General features: G+C 41.0%; 1 protein-coding gene across 7 annotated transcripts in view; it reads left to right on the top strand.

Annotated features, from left to right (window-relative positions):
- The window catches only part of ESRRG (estrogen related receptor gamma), a 656,681-nt gene that overhangs the window by 333,403 nt on the left and 304,790 nt on the right, over positions 1–18,488 (top strand). For 2 of the 7 annotated variants that reach the window (XM_070055323.1, XM_070055322.1), the window contains exon 3: positions 16,776–16,943. The exons of the other annotated variants lie outside the window; for them this stretch is intronic. The gene's annotated coding sequence lies outside the window, so the exon portion shown is untranslated. The remainder of the gene's footprint in view (positions 1–16,775; positions 16,944–18,488) is intronic. 7 annotated transcript variants of the gene reach the window in all.

Raw genomic sequence — 18,488 nt, 5'->3', positions numbered from 1 at the left:
GGCTGCACAGGTGTTCCCTTAGATGTTCCCTTAGATGTTCCTGGTGCATGTTGTCTCTCTCCTCCTTTATAGTCCTCTTCCACCAATCCCAACTCTGCTACCCACACGCCGAGTACGCTGCTCTCCTCCAATCAGGAGCAGGTCCCACAGTTTATTGGTTGAACTGGAGGCAGCTGTGTAGAAGCTGTTTCCCTTCTCAGCACCATATTGTGGGAAAGCAGATGCATAGAATAAGTCTTAATTCCAGTAACTTAGTCTAGTCCGAGTTGCTCCCAGTTGCTCCCCACAATCAGGGAATTACAAATCAAAACCACCCTGAGATGTGACCTCCCACAGCTTAGGATGGCCATGGTCAAAAAGACAAGGTAAGTGGTGTTGGCAAGGATGTGGAGGAAAGGGAACCCTTGTACACTCCTGATGGGCATGTAAATGCAGCTGTTGTAGATAAAAGCATTGAACTTCTTGAAGAAATTGAAAATAGAACTACTTTATGCCCCAACAAGCCTTCTTCTGTGTCTATAGTGAGAGGAAGTGACAGACATCATCAGCTCATAAACATATCTACATTCTCATACTCATGGCAGTATTCTTTACAACATCCGAGATATGGAGATGACCAGGTGTCCATCAGCAGACTAATGGGTAAAGAAACTGTGCTGTATGTGAAACACATGAACTATTATGCAGCCTTTAAAAAGGAGATCTTGCCATCTGCCACTACATAGATGAACCTGGAGAACATTAGGCTCAGTGAAATGAGACAGACACAGATAGAGATTACTGCAAAATTTCCCTTTTAAGTGGGATCTTATTTTAAAAATCAGATATACGTGGGTAGAGAATAAAGCAGTTGCTATAAGGAGCCAGGGGAATATGGAAAATGTGGAGATGTAGGTCAAAGAATATGAAGTAGCAGATATGAAGGATGTGCAAGTCTAGAGATGTCATGAACAATAGGAGAGCCATAGTTATAATATACTTGAGATTTTGGCTAAAAGTATAGATTTTGGACGTTCTTACTACACACATGCACATATACATACATACACAGGAGTAACTGTAAGATGATGACTGTAATTTGTATGAGTGTTGTAACCATTTTTTGCCATCTGTACTTGTATAAAACATGTTATATACCTTAAATATTAAATGTAATCATATTTAAGTATTTTAAATACATTAACATTTTAAAATAACTGATAGGAAATTAAATGGATGGCATAGAGTGCAAATCAGTATCTGTTATTCTGCAAAATGAAATTAGCTATATAATTCTTATTCTATTTGATAATATATTATCATTAAATTCTTGCTTACTCCAAGGACTTAAAGCATTTTTGTTTAGCACAAGCCTTTATAAGTTTAGGAGTCTATAAGCCTTTAACACATGGGGCCATGAGAGAGCCCGTGTTGGGGTGGGTTTGGTTGTGGGCAGAGAGGTGAGTTAGCAGACTCTGAAATGAAGGTTCAATTTTGTGAGTGCATATAGTTTTCTATGAAGAAGGTGCACAACTCTGATCAGATCCTCAAAGGAGCCTCTGGCCCAAAAGTAATTAAAGACCCCTGCTTTGGTATTTCAATTTGAGAAAATGGTATTTCTCTCTTGGTAAAGCAGAATGCTCTCTATAATGGCTTACCATTATTAAAGGGATACTTTCGTGGTTTTAATGGGCCCACATCTATCAACTGTGTGTTTTGAAAAAGTGTTTCCTCTTTTTCTCTCCAGCCTGTGCTCTGACTGCCATGGCAAATCCAGCATATAGAGATGCCCCACTTGGCCATTGAGAAAGTTTGTGTGTCACTGGCTACTTATGGGTGCATTCAGTTTGTTGTTCTGCATTGTTTTTAGAATTCATATCATTGATGTGCTTGGGGCATGGGTGACAAGATGTTAATGGCTTCCTGACTGGCCAGACAACTGTGTTGAGAGGTGTTAAGTTTTAGGTAAAATCGTTTTATTCATTCAAATTCACCTGCTGTGTTTATTCATTTACAACTGAGTTTTTTATCTACTTTTCTCACAGTTAACATTTTTTAAAACTTTATTTATTTAAAAGGCAGAGTGAAGAGTGAGAGTGAAAATGCTTAGATTCTTTGGGTCACTCCTCAGATGCCACAACAGCCAGGGCCAAAAAAGGCCAAAGCCAGGACCCAGGAACTCAATCTAGGTCTCCCACGTGGTTGGCATGCACTCAGGTACTTGAGCCATTATCTGCCAGCCAAGGTGCACATTAGTAGGAACCTGGATGGGAAGCAGGGGCAAGATTCTATCCCAGGCATTCTGATAGGAGATGTGGGTATCCCAGGCAGAGGTTTAACCTGCTGGACCCAATGCCGAACCCACTTTTAGCAGTTTGGTTTCCTTTCTTTGTTTGAGTGAAATTTCACTGGAAAGTGCAGAAATTCTTCCTCTCTTCTTCTCTTCCCCCCACCTTGCTAAATTAGGACAGTTTGCTTACAAATAAATGTATGGTTTTCTGAGGGAAACCCCTGTCAAGAGCATTGCAGAGCCCCCATATCTGCAGGTTCTGCATCCATAGACTCACCTCACTGTGACCTGGAAAATTTCAGAAAAATATGCATCAGTACTGAACAAGTGCAGACTCTTTTTCTGACCAGTATAACCCAGGCGTGGGGAACGTCCCAGTCCATGGGCCATATTAATGCCCTTCAAATCATTTGGCTTGGTCCTGCCAAGGCAATTTCAGGTGAGACTTGACATTCAATAAATCTATAGAAAGCTAATGTTTACATTGATAATTCTGTATGGCTTGTGAATGATGTTATAAGTATTCAAATGGCCCTTGCCAGAAAAAAAGTTTCCCCACCCCTACAATAATACAGTATAACAACTATGTGCATAGAATTTACATTGTATTACAAATACAGGTAATCTGGATATGATTGAAAGCATATGGGAGGGTCACAAATACTATACCATTTTGTGCTAGGAACTTGAGCATCTGTAGATTTTGGTCTGAAGATTAGTCCCAGAACCAATACCCTGTAAGTATTGAAGGTGCTTTTATGTGCTTCTGGGACTAGGTAAATTATCATCCCAGATGACTGACAAATGAGGCATTCACAGATCTCATTAGAGGTAAGAGAAACACCTAGAATAGTTCTATCGTGCTTTGTCTAGTTTGTGTTTAAGCGAAGAATATATGCTGTTCAAGTTGGTGGAAGTATAATTTTGTCCTGTTGGTTGAGATTGCAAGTGTTTGATTGCCATGTAAAAACTTCATTGTGATGTCTCCCAGTCTCCTTGGTTCTTTCTATCATCTCATTTTCCTCATCCCTCTCCTTTAAATTCTTGCCAGTCTATTTAGAGTCTGAACTGAGAAGTCATTGATGGCATCCAGAATTCTTCTTGTGTATGGAACAGCTTATGTCCCTGGGTAAGCTGTAAGCTCCTAGAAGCCTAAAGCCCATCTTCTTTGTGCCATACCCATTGTTAAGGCTTTTAAGTCCTCTAATGGAATGACTCTGGTGATTGCTTCCTATCTTTTTTTTTTTTTTAAGATTTATTTATTATTTGAAAGACAGAGTTACAGAGGTGGGGGGAGACAGAGAGATCTTCCATCTGCTGGTTCACCCCCAAATGACCACAATGGCTGTAGCTGGGCCATACCAAAGCCTGGAGCCAGGAGCTTCATCCGGGCCTCCCAAGTGAGTGCAGGGGCTCAAGCACTTGGGCCTTCCTCTGCTGCTTTCCTAGGTGCATTAACAGAGAGCTGGATCAGAAGTGGAGCAGCTGGAACTTGAACCAGTGCCATGTGTGATGCCAGCATCACAGGCTGAGGCTTAACCCACTATGCCACAACACTAGCCCCAAGGTTCTCACATTTTTAAGAAATAAGCAATCTTTGTCAAGTAATGCAAAAATCAAGCTTGTTTTTGGGGGTAGAAATTAACTGAGCTGAAGGCCCTTATTGTACTACTGCACAACCAACTTCGTCCTTTCCTCTTTTCATCTTTTAGTGAGCTTTAAAAATGATGACAACATGAGGCCGGCGCCGCGGCTCACTAGGCTAATCCTCCGCCTAGCGGCGCCGGCACACCGGGTTCTAGTCCCGGTCGGGGCGCCGGATTCTGTCCCGGTTGCCCCTCTTCCAGGCCAGCCCTCTGCTGTGGCCAGGGAGTGCAGTGGAGGATGGCCCAGGTGCTTGGGCCCTGCACCCCATGGGAGACCAGGAAAAGCACCTGGCTCCTGGCTCCTGCCATCGGATCGGTGCGGTGCGCCGGCCGCAGCGCGCCTGCCGCGGCGGCCATTGGAGGGTGAACCAACGGCAAAGGAAGACCTTTCTCTCTGTCTCTCTCTCTCACTGTCCACTCTGCCTGTCAAAAGAAAAGAAAAAAAAAAGAAAATAAAAAAAAAAAATTATGACAACATGATTCTGGTCCTTGACTTCTTGAGCTGTATTCAGTTGTCAGATAGTTCAGTGTGAAGGAAAGGAGGACAGCTTTCCATCGAGTCTTTTCTTTCTCTGAAGAAGAAGGCTAGGGATTTCTCAGGTTCATTGTCTCTGAAGATACAGCTCGGTGCAGTCCAGGGAAATTATTTTCCAGCAAAAGGCTGTCCTTTCCACATGTGCAACTTGAACTTTCCTTTGGCCAAATGTCAGCAATGCCAAGCAAACCCTTTGCTATTCTTCTTTCTGTTTGGTAGACTCTTTTCACCAACACCAGAGTCCTGACTCCAATGCCTGCTTCCCAGACACCGCTGTCTCTGAGACAGACTTGTTAGTGGGAAGAAAAGAAATGTCGCCCTGTTAGTGTCAGCTGACACAAGCACTTCTCCTAGGAGACTTCCAAATGGACGCATCTTTATTTCTCTACATGGTCACAGGGTTATTTCAGCTCTTCATGGAACCTATGTTTTCCAAATAGGAATGTATTAGAATATGGGAGTTGGTAGATCTGGAGGGACGGATGCACTACAAAGTATCTCTCAAAACTAATTCTTGGTACTGTAGAATATAGTTCCTATTTGTGGGAACAGGAGAGCATATTTGATCCTTGACTCTCCCCAAGCTGTCTGAGTTACCAAGAGAAACTTACCTTTAGGAATGCTTTCTCTAAGTCATATTGAGTGTAGCCCTGCTGTCCCCTAAGCTCAAGACCTGCAGGAGTTTATTTCTTCCACACTTACGTCAGCCCTTAGCCTTTCCCAGCATGCTGTCATATCTTAGCTGGTGAGGCCAAGTTTTAGTTTGTAATCATGAATGCTTGTAAGGCATGAGGCCAAGGCTTCCTAAATTGCTCACTGAACCTCATTGTAAATTTATATTGAACTCTTAATGGTGGGAGCATTAAAAAAATTAGAGCTTCTGAAAGGTGATCTCATTTCAAAATTTTTTCTTGTCTATATTCTCCAAGTTAAGCCACATTATTAATAAAAAAAAAAAATCTTAGTTAAGCCAGAAATCCGGAAGTGTAATTGTCATTGAATTTACTTTAATGATAAAAACAGGAAGATGATCATTCATTCAAAAAACAGTTATTGAATCTTGAATCTGCTATGTCCTTAGGCAACTCCCCCACGCCTAAAGATGAATTAAAAAAAAAACAAAAAACAACAACAACAAAAAAAAACAAAAAACAAAAAACAACTTGTCCTCAAGTCCCTTGGAAATTAGAAGGAAAAAAAAAATCTCACTTCAATCCTAGGTTCCTTTTAGTTACCTGAAAACTTAATGGTTTAAAACAGCAATTATCTATGTTCTTACCAGTTTCTGCAGGTCAGGAAGATAGGCCAGGCTTACCTGTCTCAGGATCTCTCAGGAGGTTTCTCTCAAGATGCTCATTGGTGACATTGTGGCATAGCATGTTAAGCCACTGCCTGGAGTGCTGGCATCCTAGGTGGGTGCCGGTTCATGTCCTGGCTGCTCCACTTCCGATCTACCTCCATGATAATGGCCTGGAAAGAGCAGTGGGAGATGACCCAAGTGTTTGGGCCCCTGCCAACCATGTAGGAGACCTGGATGGAGCTCCTGGTTCTTGATTCTTGGCTTCGGCCAGGGCTGCGGCCATCTGGGGAGTGAACCAGCAGATAGAAGGTGGATCTCCCGCGCACCCCTATCCTCCTCCCTCTTTTTTTCTGACTTTGAAATGCATATATAAATCTTTTTTTTTTTTTTTTTTAAAGATACCGGCTGGACACTAGTCATCAGAAGACATGATAGGGCAAGATCTGCTCACAGGCTCCCTTATGTGACTGTCTGCTGGAGGTCGCAATTCTTTGTATCTGGACCCTGCCATGTCACTGTTGACATACGAACAGCAGCTGGCTTCCCCCAAAGCAAGTGATCTTAGAGTCGGGAAGGGAGGCCAAAACAGAAGCTGCCGTGTCTTTTATGACCCAACCTCAGGAGTGACAAATCATTAATTCTGTATTCTATTGGTCACATGGACCAATCCTTGTGCATTATGGGAGGGGCCTATGCAAATATGTGAATACCAGAAGTGGGGACTAACCTGGCAAAATACTACTGGACTTCCTGTGGGGAGCAACTCGGACTAGACTAAGTTACTTGAATTAAGACTTATTCTATGCATCTGCTCTCCCACAATATGGCGCTGGGAGAGGAGTAAACAGCTTCTGCACAGCTGCCTCTCACCAACTTGACAAGCTGCAGGACCTGCTCCTGATTGGAGGAGAGCAGCGTACTCGGCGTGTGGGTAGCAGAGTTGGGATTGGTGGAAGACGACTATAAAGGAGGAGAGAGACAACATGCACCAGGAACACCTGGAGGAACATCTGAGCAGCCCCCGAGAGAGCCGGCCGGCAGTGTGCCGCTCCCCCGAGGAAGTGGGGAAAGTGGCAGGGGGAACCGCCCTTCCACGAAGGTGGAAGGGTCGGTAGCCAACCCGGGAAGAACCAGCAGCAAACCCGGGGAGGGCCGAGCAGACAAAAGAACAGCGCAGGGTCCTGTGTCGTTCCTCCACGAAGAGGGGGAGCGACAACTTCCATGTAAATACTGACCTGCTCAGTTCCTAAGATAACAGTGAAGAAGCAGGGATAGAAATATTTGGATTCTAGTTAATGCAATGGGAAGAAAAGGGCAACAAAATGTAGAAGGGGGATTGTGGACAAAAAAGATAAATATAGATCAACCAAAAGGGATAGCAGCCTGGGATATTTGTATAGGGAATTTTTGGGGTAGAAATTCTGAATTCTGACTTTTGCTGTGATTCTGATTTTGCAAAGAAAGGGATTTAAGGTTACTGATCATATTCCTATCAGCAGCAGTCTAGAAGCACTTATTTTTCACTAAGGAATCACGATGCCTCATAAAAATTGAAATAGAAACAGCATGAAAGGTTGTATTTGAATGAGTCCCTGCTGTAGCTCCCATAGTATGGCATCCAAATCAACTGTAGCTAAGCAATTTGTCTTCATGCACTACTACATTTAATGCAGGGTTTGTTATAAAATAATCTAAGACAAAAATTTTGAGGTACATTTGCAAAATTTTTTTTTTAATTTTTTTTTTGACAGGCAGAGTTAGACAGTGAGAGAGAGACAGAGAGAAAGGTCTTCCTTTTTCCATTGGTTCACCCCCCAAGTGGCTGCTACAGCCATCCGAAGCCAGGAGCCAGGTGCTTCCTCCTGGTCTCCCATGCGGTTGCAGGGACCAAGGACCTGGGCCATCCTCCACTGCACTCCTGGGCCACAGCAGAGAGCTGGACAGGAAGAGGGGCAACCGGGACAGAATCCGGCGTCCCGACCGGGACTAGAACCCGGTGTGCGGGCACCACAGGCGGAGGATTAGCCTAGTGAACTGCGGTGCCAGCCAAAATTATTTCTGATTTGGTATGGGATGGCATATTCTACTGCATGGTTCTCTGTCTGAATCATGTCATAATAAAGAAGTCTATTAAAGAGCACTTATTCATTCCATGAACATGGACCATTTTTCCCAATGTCCCTACCCCATCTTTACTTCAAATAAGTAAAAGAGCCTTAAGTAGGTATGATTTTTGCTCATCTTTTGCTCCTGAATATTTGTTTTGAATGTAATAGTAAAAGACTAAAAATATCTAAGCAATCTGTCTCCCCCTGGCCTTCCCTGGCTTAACCTGGCAAAAACCCTGGAAATATAAAGACAGTAATAGCTAGAGGAGGTAGAGGAAGAATAAATTACATTGATAATACTTTCTGTACTTATCCTCAAACTGACTTCAAATCCTTGCTTAACACAGGACTAGATCTGTGAAAATAAGGCAAATATAGGTAAGAAATGGGATTTTTTAACCAATTATCCCTGGGTGTCACAGAGATAGGAATAATAGTGACAACATGCTGTTTGTCATTGTGTATGCACTGAGATAGGTCGTTTGGTCTACATCATTAAATATTTCTCTTAAATGTAGTATTTTGGATGCAATGCTCTTGGTAAGATGCACTAATTATAGGTAATGCGAGGAAACTTTGACCCTGCCTCTAAGAGCTTGAAAATAATTTTTCTCATGTTTCTTATTCTGAGAACAAAAAGAAAATCTAGCTGACAGCAATGGGACTAATTGTAACTTACTTTTCTTTTTTAAAAAATTGAAGATAAAGAAAGAGCTGAATGCTACATGCTAGGCTGTACAGTATCTAGGCCTCAATTTCCTCATCTGTAAAACTAAGAAGAATCTAGTTGATTTGTCAGGTTTCTCTTAGTTGTATCAAAAAAAGGGTATATTATCTAAATCACTTACTAATTTTTATATATATATATGATGTATTTACAAGTGGTATGATAGGTATAATAAAAATTACTGTGCTCATAAAATAAGTTTATATTTTCAGTAATAAAAACATTTGTCTCATAAAGTAAAATTCAAGATGACTTTCATAAATATATCTTAGAATGTGTTTGTGAGAGTGGGAAGATCCATGGCTTCATAGTGATGCACACCTGTCAGAAACTGAAGTGATGGTTTTGTAGCTAATCTTTTCAGAGATCAGATCTTTCCCTAGATAGGTTGATCTCTGAGATACAGAGTGCATTCTTTACTCTGCTTAGTTTTCATGTTAGGAAAGCTTTCAACTACAAGTAGCAGAAATGCCATTTAATGTTGGCTTAAAATTAAGCATTTAATCATCCCACATCAGAAGAAGCTTGGGGATAAGTATTCCCTGTTTTGTTCAACTGATCTAAAGTGTTGAAATTTTGGATAGGTGTCTCTTTTTCTTTTGGCTTTTCCATTAAAAGCCAAGTAGGTAAGTATTCTAAACCAACCCTGGGTGAAGAGGATGAAATTACTACAGCTGACTAAATCAATCTTAATTCATTATGTCCCTCTTCAAGTCTTTCTTACCCCTACAATCTGATCCTCAAATTTATGTTTCCAACCTTATTTCCTGTTGCCTCTACCAGATTCCTCTACAAGAGCCCAATTTTCTTCTGCTATTTGCTGGAATACATCTTATATATTTTTAATTTTGTACCATAATTTTTTCTCCATCCTCTTTGCAAGTTAAAGTCCTATCAAAATATTATAAAGATTCACTTCCAGTTCTTTAATCTTGTCTGATCACTCCAGCTAGATGGAATTGCTTTTTCCTTTATATTCTTATATTAATTTATATTTAATGTTTATATAGAAGCATTTTATAGAATTATTTATTTCCATAGTACATTAGATTAAAACATAAAATATGGCCATTTGAATTCTAGAGACAGGCAACAGGCTCAAAAGAGGTGAGTGAGTTTAAGACATCATACCAGCCAATATTAGATTGAGGACTTGAATGAGTTGGGGATAATTAGCTTTTTTTTTTTTTTTTTTTTTTTTTTTTTTTTTTTGACAGGCAGCGTGGGCAGTAAGAGAGAGAGACAGAGAGAAAAGTCTTCATTTTTCCGTTGGTTCACCCTCCAGTGGCTGCTGCGGCCGGTGCGCTGTGGCTGGCACACAGTGCTGATCCAAAGCCAGGAGCCAGGTGCCAGGTGCTTCTCCTGGTCTCCCATGGGGTGCAGGGCCCAAGCACTTGGGCCATCCTCCACTGCCTTCCCGGGCCACAGCAGAGAGCTGGCCTGGAAGAGGGGCAACCGGGACAGAATCCGGCGCCCCGACCGGAACTAGAACCCGGGCTGCCCGTGCCGCAAAGCGGAGGATGAGCCTATTGAGCCGCGGCGCCGGCCAGTAATTAGCTTCTATAACAAATATCTCCCAAATTGTGTGCAATAAAGAATGTATTTGCTGATTTTCATTCATGTACTAGACTACAATGAATCTCTAGTTTGACAGGCAACTCTGCCTCTCAGAGTTACTTAGAAGAACCAGGATAGCAGTTTTTCCCTCTTCATCGTATGACTTTCAAGGCTGCATTGACATTGGTCATTCTAGCCAAGGAAAGAGGTAAAGGGCAAAGTTAAGAAAGAAATATTTTCTCTTGAATAAGTGAAGTGGAAGTTGCACTTTTGCTCGTAATTCCCTGGCAATAGCTGAGTCACAAGGCCCACCCAGCCCCTAGGTGGGGAAATGTGGACTCTCCTTGGGTCAGGGAAATGAGGAGGAAGACACCTGGGAGGACAGGTATGGGGTCTGTCACAGACCTAGGGTACGGATCTCTGCTTCCAGCTCTGGTGGCCTATCTCCTATGTCATGCTTGTTTTTTTCCATTTCTACTAATGAAGGACATTTTGGGATTGTGAGAAATACTGGATCTAAGAGTTCAGTTTTCCCAGACATCTAGAAAGGACTCTTAGTTTCTAAACTTTAGTTTTCTCCTGTGTGAAAATGATTCCCAAAATCTGGGGCCGGTGTTGTAGCACAGTGAATTAAACTGCCACCTGCAAAGCTGGCACCCCATATGGGCACCAGATCCAGCTCCCTGCTAATAGCCTAGGAAAACAGCAGCAGATGGTCCAAGTACTTGGGCCCCTGCCACCCACAAGAAAGATTGGGATAGAGTTCCAGGCTCCTGACTTGAGCCTAGTCCAGCCCAGGCCATTGAAGCCACTTGGGGAGTGAACCAGCAGATGAAAGATTCTCTCTCTCTCTCTCTCTCTCTCTCTCTCTCTGTGTGTGTGTGTGTGTATCCGTCCCTCTCTCTCTGTAACTCTTTCAAATAAAAATAAATTAAAAAAAATTCCCCAAACCTTATCAAGTTTTAAAATGTTATGAGTTTGCCATTTGTGAAAAATCCATTCAACAGTTCACTTGGGGGTATCCAAAATGTGCCAAGTGTTACACACTTACTGCTTGTTTCCTCTATTATATAGTTATCTTTCTGCTCAGACATTGCCTGTAATGTAATGTTACCTGGCTGACTCCAATGGTAATCAGACTGGAATTTGATGATAGTGGTGCAAAGCACATATGGCACTGGCAGTAATGGAGCCAACTTACTGTTATTTACTTTGGGTTGTTCAGACCTTCTTTTACCACTAGCTGAAATTCCTGTTGGGATTATATGTGGCTTCTTCCGTGCCTCTTCTCCATTTCGTGCAGGACTTTGTGTATTTGTATTAGGTTTACTTTCTCAATATAATAGTTTACTCCATGAGAACAGCTAACATTTTTTATTGTTTATTTGGTGTCAAGCCCATATTTCCAACCCAGAACTAAGCATATAGTACAATACAGCTTTCTGAAGTTGAATTATTTGTCATTCTGTATACTTTCTTTTTCTGTATGAATTCAGCTCCTGAGATCTTGTTCCTTTATATTTAGTTTGTTTCCAATTTATGCTGCTTATTGTTACATTTCTGTGGTGTTTGGTTTGGTTTTTACCCTTGGAGATAAAGCCAGAAGAAAGGAAAGTCCAGTGGAAGACCTTACCCTTGCTGTGCATGAATCTAAGTGAATTACAATAATTAATCAGTTTAAGGGAGGGAATCCTTTAGTTCTCCTAGACTGCTCAGATCCTATTTAAAAAAAAAAAAAAAGACAGCAGTTTTACTTTATAGACACAAAGAACAGCATGCATTGTCCACTTCCCTGGGGCTGACCTTTCCTTCCCTGGACTGTGCCCTGCCTAGACTCCCACTGCTGTCTGGGCAAGCCACGCGCTGTGGTTGCTTCAAGCTTGCAGCAAAACATGCAAAATGTTATGATTTGTTGCCATGCTGACAGTGTCAACTTAACTACGGCTGACACACAGTTTTTAAATAGAACATGTCAGTTCATTATAGTATTTTCCATCTGTGTGTTTTTTTCTCTTTCCCACACTTAACACCGAACATTTGAAGAATGTCTCCACAAAGGTTTAGTTTACATTTGCAGTCACTTACACGAACAGCTTGCTAAAAATAATATTTTGGAAGTGAGCAAAACAATAAAATTTTCTATGTCAAAGGCATCTTCTTTTGCTTGAGAAGACAATTCTCATAACCATTTTTACTTGTTTCCTTTTCGTTAGGTAGCTATCTTTCTCTTGTTTTCTTTGATTTCTATTTGATGTTGCCATTGAAACTGATTTTTCTCTCCCACTCTGAGAATAAAATCCTATGAAGTTCAGAGGCCGTTTCTACAAGCAGCCAATGCAAGCTCAGCCCTAACACTGGTATCTAGAATGTTGACCACCATAAATGCTCACCACCAGTGCCTGATATGTTGCTGACAGTGCAAACTGCCGGCCCATTCCTGTACCCTGCTCAGATGCGTCTGCTCCCCTCCTACTGCTTTTTACTGAACAGGGAGATTGACATTGGCCATTAGTAACTTTAAATGTTAAAACCACATTAAGTGCCCTAATTGTGTTTTAAATGATGTCTTGAGTCTGTGTGTACTTATAATGAAAATATAGAGGGACAATGTAAGTCTTAAAAGTCTGTTGCTGTGATGGTTCAATTTTGCTACCTTTTATGTCCCTACAGATTTTTAAATTCTAAAGAAATTTGATTTTAAAAAAAAAGAACAAGTCTTGTTAAGACTCTGCTTGTCATTCTGGGCACTGAGGGTGTTCCTTGCTGTTTTCATCGGTTAGGCTTTAGCTGCAAATGTTTGGACATCAGCTCAGAACATCGTCTCGGAGGGAACGGTTTGCAAGTGTTATCTCCTTGTTCACAGGAATCCGAGGTGGACCTAGAGGAGAATTGTTTAGTGATAGAAACTGAAATAGCAATAAAAAGAAGGATGGCCAAATTATGTAAAATCAGAGTGCATGAATAATTCAGTGCTCACTTGAGTGCGATTTTTATTTTTATTGTTAAATAATACTAGCATTTCCATGAACTAATAACACAGAGACTAACCAACTGGTAAGCTTTTTGTTGGGGGTTTGGGGCGACAGAGAGGAGGAAGGAAGAAAGGAACTAGGGCCAAGTAGTCATCTTTTTTAAATAGAGCATGCTTAGTGGAAGATTGGTGGCATCAATCCTTAATGCCAACAAAGATAAGCAAATGCAACCAGAGAAACTCATGAGTACATCTTTGTTTTTATGTCCCCTGGTATAATTGTCATGTTTTATAAACTTAGTTCTCTGTTGCACTTCAGAATTTGAGCAGAGTGGTTATATATTTGCCATAGATTTTAGAGTGTGTATGTGTTCCTGTGTTCATAGAAATAAAGTATATAAGGGTTTCTTTTACCATGACTCATAAGATGTAATTTAGATATATAGTCACTGTGGAATAGAACAAGGACCTCCGTAAGAGATTTATTTTAATCCTAAGCAAAAGTTATTCTTAGCCAAAGAGAGAAAAATTTTTAACACAATGAGCTATAACATCTTGGATATTTCAAACAGGTTAGGAGAGGAATGGAGAATGAGCAAAAGATGTTAAATTATTAAGAAAACACTAAACTTTGACTAGAGGAAGATGTATATTATGAAAAAGTAGTTCTCAGAGAAATATTATGGTGTGAAAATGAATAGACAAACACTGCTTTTCACGGTCTTGTTTAACTGAATGAGATTGTATTAGCTCAGGAAGAACTGTATTAAGTAAAAGAACAGGCAACAAAAGCAAGAGGCACAATGCAACACCAGCACTGTGCACGTCCCCCCTGTTTTGGTGGAATCATCTGGGATTGTAAGAGGCAACTTAATAAAATTCCAAAAGCTCACCAATCTCCTGTTCATACTACCTCCGTGAGAGAAGAGATCTTATAAACTAACAGCAGGGAATGTTTTGGACTAAATATAGACTAGAAAATAGTGGAGAGTCAAGCAGAGTTTGGGCAGGACTCCTATAGAAACACAGTGTTGGGAAGCCCCTCAGAATGCAGTAGCTACCGCCACATCACACAGCCCTGTCAAGACCTCAGAAAGAGGCATTGCAGGACCTGAGTGTCATTAGGAATTTTTGACAGATTGAGAAGGGAGATTAAGTGAGGATGGACAACTGTGACTACATAAGCAATTAGGCTCTTCAGATGAGAAGATGTATTTTTAGATGCACAACTAAAACTGAAAGTAGAAATAGGAAATGTGTTTTCTTAAGAGGTGAAATAAGCTTTTTAAATTTTAATTAAAGATTAATGATGAAAAATGAGTCTGTGACAGATCATTTGTGAAGGCAGATTGTGCTATTGTTAAGTACGTTAATATTAGTGGATATGTGGCTAATGATAAAGTAACACAGGCTCTACAAACAGCCTAATGTGAGGACTCGTTGTGATTAGCCCAGTTCCTGAGACATGGTCACTTTACAGGGATTCACTCCTGGTAAATGTTTTGTTATAAGGAAGTAGAGGTTGGAACTATTCATGATGTAAAAGAGCTAGATGATCAGATCAGGCAAACCAAGAGAATAAATGCTATGTTCTCAATCAGAAGATATACCAAAATCACCTAAAACGTGTTTTTTTAAAACATTTATTTATTATTTATTTGAAAGAGTTACACAGAGAGAGGAGAGGCAGAGAGAGAGAGAGAGGTCTTCCATCCACTGGTTCACTCCCCAAATGGCCGTAACGGCTGGAGCTGCGCCAATCCGGAGCCAGGAGCTTCCTCTGGGTCTCCCACATGGGTGCAGGGGCCCAAAGACTTGGGCCATCTTCTACTGCTTTCCCAGGCCACAGCAGAGAGCAGAATCAGAAGTGGAGCAGCCCGCTTCTAACGGGAGCCCATATGGGATGCTGACACTTCAGGCCAGGGCATTAACCCACTGAGCTACAGCACCAGCCCCAAATGTGTTTTCAAACTACAGGGCCCACCCCTGGCCCCTGAAGCCTGGGCCCTCTAGGAGATCTTAATGGGCCTCATAGCTATTCTTAGGGTGACTGTAAGGTTAGGGCTACTGCATTCCTTCTTTATTTCAAGTCTTCTGATAACTATAAATGGGATTATTTATAAAGAATAGAAAGCATGCAGGTAGGATTTTTTAAAGGAGAGAAAGAAACATAGAAGTAGAAAATATTTCCCCCAGTTTCTCATTGGCTCAATTCTGAGCTCAAGATTGCATATCTGAGGCCGGCGCCACGGCTCACTAGGCTAATCTTCCGCTTTGCGGCGCCGGCACACCAGGTTCTAGTCCCGGTCAGGGTGCCAGATTCTGTCCCGGTTGCCCCTCTTCCAGGCCAGCTCTCTGCTGTGGCCAGGGAGTGCAGTGGAAGATGGCCCAAGTACTTGGGCCCTGCACCCCATGGGAGACCAGGAGAAGCACCTGGCTCCTGGCTTTGGATCAGCGCAGTGCGCCGGTGCGGTGGCCATTGGAGGGTGAACCAACGGCAAAGGAAGACCTTTCTCTCTATCTCTCTCTCTCACTGTCCACTCTGCCTGTCAAAAAAAAAAAAAAAAAAAAAAAAAGATTGCATATCTGTTGAAACTGACAAGGAATAAATTTTATTTTCTAGCACACTTTCCTATCACTTTCTCTAGTGCTTGTTTTATTTATTTGTAAGGTGGAAAATGATTACTGTAAAGTTATTTTTGTCTGGGATCCCATAGTTTAATAAAATGAAGATCTCAGACTCATGCTGAGCTTTCATTAATGATGATCATTAGCCCTGTTCTGAACTATTGACAAAATGTTATAGCATTCTCAAGAGCAGAACTTGTATTCTTTTAAATAAAGAACTAGTTAATTAGAGGCTCTTTCTAATGAAAATGACCTAATTCCCCTGCTAAGTGCCAACTTAAAAAAAGAAGCAAGCAAGCAAGCCGAAAGATAGTTTGCAAAAATGCATATTGATTCACATAAATCAATAAGTTAGAACATGATTGAGGCTGGAATTCCTCTAGAGTTTCTAAAATGTCCTCAATCTTCCCTGTGCAATACCAGAACATGTTTGCCTGCATGCTGATAACCAACATGGAAATTAGATATTAATATATACAGGGAAAGAGAAAATACTTAACACCCCAAGAAGGAAGGCATCGTGCCATTACTCACAAGTGGCAGTGCCATGAGTGACTTACTCCGTCATCCTGTAACAAGTGCAAATCTGTCCCTGGGACCAAAGAAAAGGGACTTAAAGGGCAGATCTACCAGTCCTGTCACATTTGCTAGCCCTTGTGTTTTGTTTGCAAACCAAGGCCTTTGTAATCAGGCTGTGACTATTCACACAAGGCGCACAAGTAAGAGAAAGAAATGTGAAATCGGGTTCTTTTTAAAAGCTGGGAGAAATTGTATGTGATAAGTATTTTGGAAATGGAGACCTAGCTTTCTGAAAGATTTTTGGGGTTTATTTTCTAGAAATCTCCTCTTTGTCAGCCAGTGTAACAAGACCAGATGACCCCCACAGGAGACATTGACCTTCAGATTAAAAAAATCAGAGGCATGTCACCTTGAAATCACCAGCATTTGCACACGGCATTTCTGATTCCCCTGTGTAGGACATAAATATGAATCTGGCCAATCTGACTCCAACTTTGCACCTTAATGTCTCCTAGGAATTGTCTGGAAGTGTGCTGAAGAGTCATGCTTGCCAGTCCCGTACACTTTCTGTCTTACCTGGTTCCATGCTTGGCTTTAGAAGGTGACCAACAAGGAGACAAGTGAAGAGGGGGATTTTTTGCACCTGCCCAGGTGGCCTCTTCTGCATTAGGGCCCTAGGGCTGGTATGTATGTTGGCTGACTTCTTGTTTTGCTTCCTTTAATTAGTCTGCTAAGATAGAAGCTCTTGTGAACTGTGACAAAATGTTTGGTTTAGTGATTGGAATGCAGAAGACATTAAATAAATGTTGACTGTCTAGTTCATGAACCCCTTCTACAGAGCATCACACAATTCAAACTGTTGTTGGACATTGAGAAATAAGGAGAATTTGAAGGCTATTTAGAGAAGCTTGCAAATAAGGTGGGTTTTTTTATTTTCTGCCATTTTCCCCACTGTTTTTAAAAGAAACTAATTGATTTCTCTGTGGGTTTATTCTCTAGCAAAGATTGAATGGCAGGTTTTTTTAGTTGTTGTTCATTGAGGCATTCTGAGTGCTGGGCACAGTATCTGTCACATAGTAGGCACTCAGTACATATTTGCCAACTGAAAGACTGAATATGTTATGAAAAGAGTTAAAATAGACAAACTACTGTTGTCTTCTGTAACTTTATTTCTCATAAACCAGGTGTATTTCCTATTTTTTTGGATGAGACTTACTATTTTTAATTTGGGTTGAAAAGTGCTTGGGTCAGCACTTTAGACTGCACCATGAAATTATTTATTTTGAAATTTACTAGTTGAATTTAGTGCTGCAATTGAAAGGAACAGAACTCATATAGGTTATTGACAAATGATCTCAAACAAAATCACAGTACTTTTCCAGTGTTGTGAACACATAAAGCTTTGTTTTGCTGAATACATTCTAATCTGTTGTGTTAAGGCCATAATCCAGAGAGGATGTAAGGTACCAAAGGTAGAAAAAAAGAGCACGGGTTTGGGAACTCAGTTCTAGTCATTGCCTGGTCTCTAACCAGCTCTGGGGCCTTGAGGATCTCCTCTCGTCCTAGAATCTGTTTTGTCTTCTGTTGAAACCCACTGTCACTGTGTGATTTGTTATATTATAGGGATAATATAGACCATGGGAAAATAATCTAGAATCAAAGGCATAGAGCCCCAGATTGCTCTCCACTACAATTTTTTCTGTGACAATTAACGAGCTCGTTTATGCATAGCACTTGACTCAGTGTTTAGCAAATTTCAGCAATTACTAGCTCATATTCTATATCCAAACCTTTATGATTCCATGAGAAATTGTCTCAACCCATCAATAACTCAACTTAAACAAATGTTCAGGCATTCTCAGGGTCCATCCTGATAACTCCTGTCAGGTAAGGAGAAGAATTGCTGGATTTTCCATTTCAGCTCGTATACAAGGAACATTTTCAATTTTGAAAATGTCAGCACTTTGACAGTAGTCCTTTAAAAGCAGCTTTGTTGTTTTTAAATTACATTTGTTAAGCTTAGAATCCATAATATGAATGATAGGCCCTGGTGGTATTTATATAAAAATTAAAACTGTCAAGTTGTATTAAGGTTTAATCATTGGCTATGCCACATGAGCCACAATTTCTTGACCTGAGTCCTCTTGATACCCTTTTTTTAAAAAAAATGTGCTTTTGCTATAGATTTCAGCTCCAGAAACATGCACATGGTCTTTTTCCCCCCAACA

The sequence above is a fragment of the Oryctolagus cuniculus genome, chromosome 13 (genome assembly GCF_964237555.1).
Source record: "Oryctolagus cuniculus chromosome 13, mOryCun1.1, whole genome shotgun sequence".
NCBI lineage: Eukaryota > Metazoa > Chordata > Mammalia > Lagomorpha > Leporidae > Oryctolagus > Oryctolagus cuniculus.
This window is presented reverse-complemented; position numbering and strand designations above follow the sequence as displayed.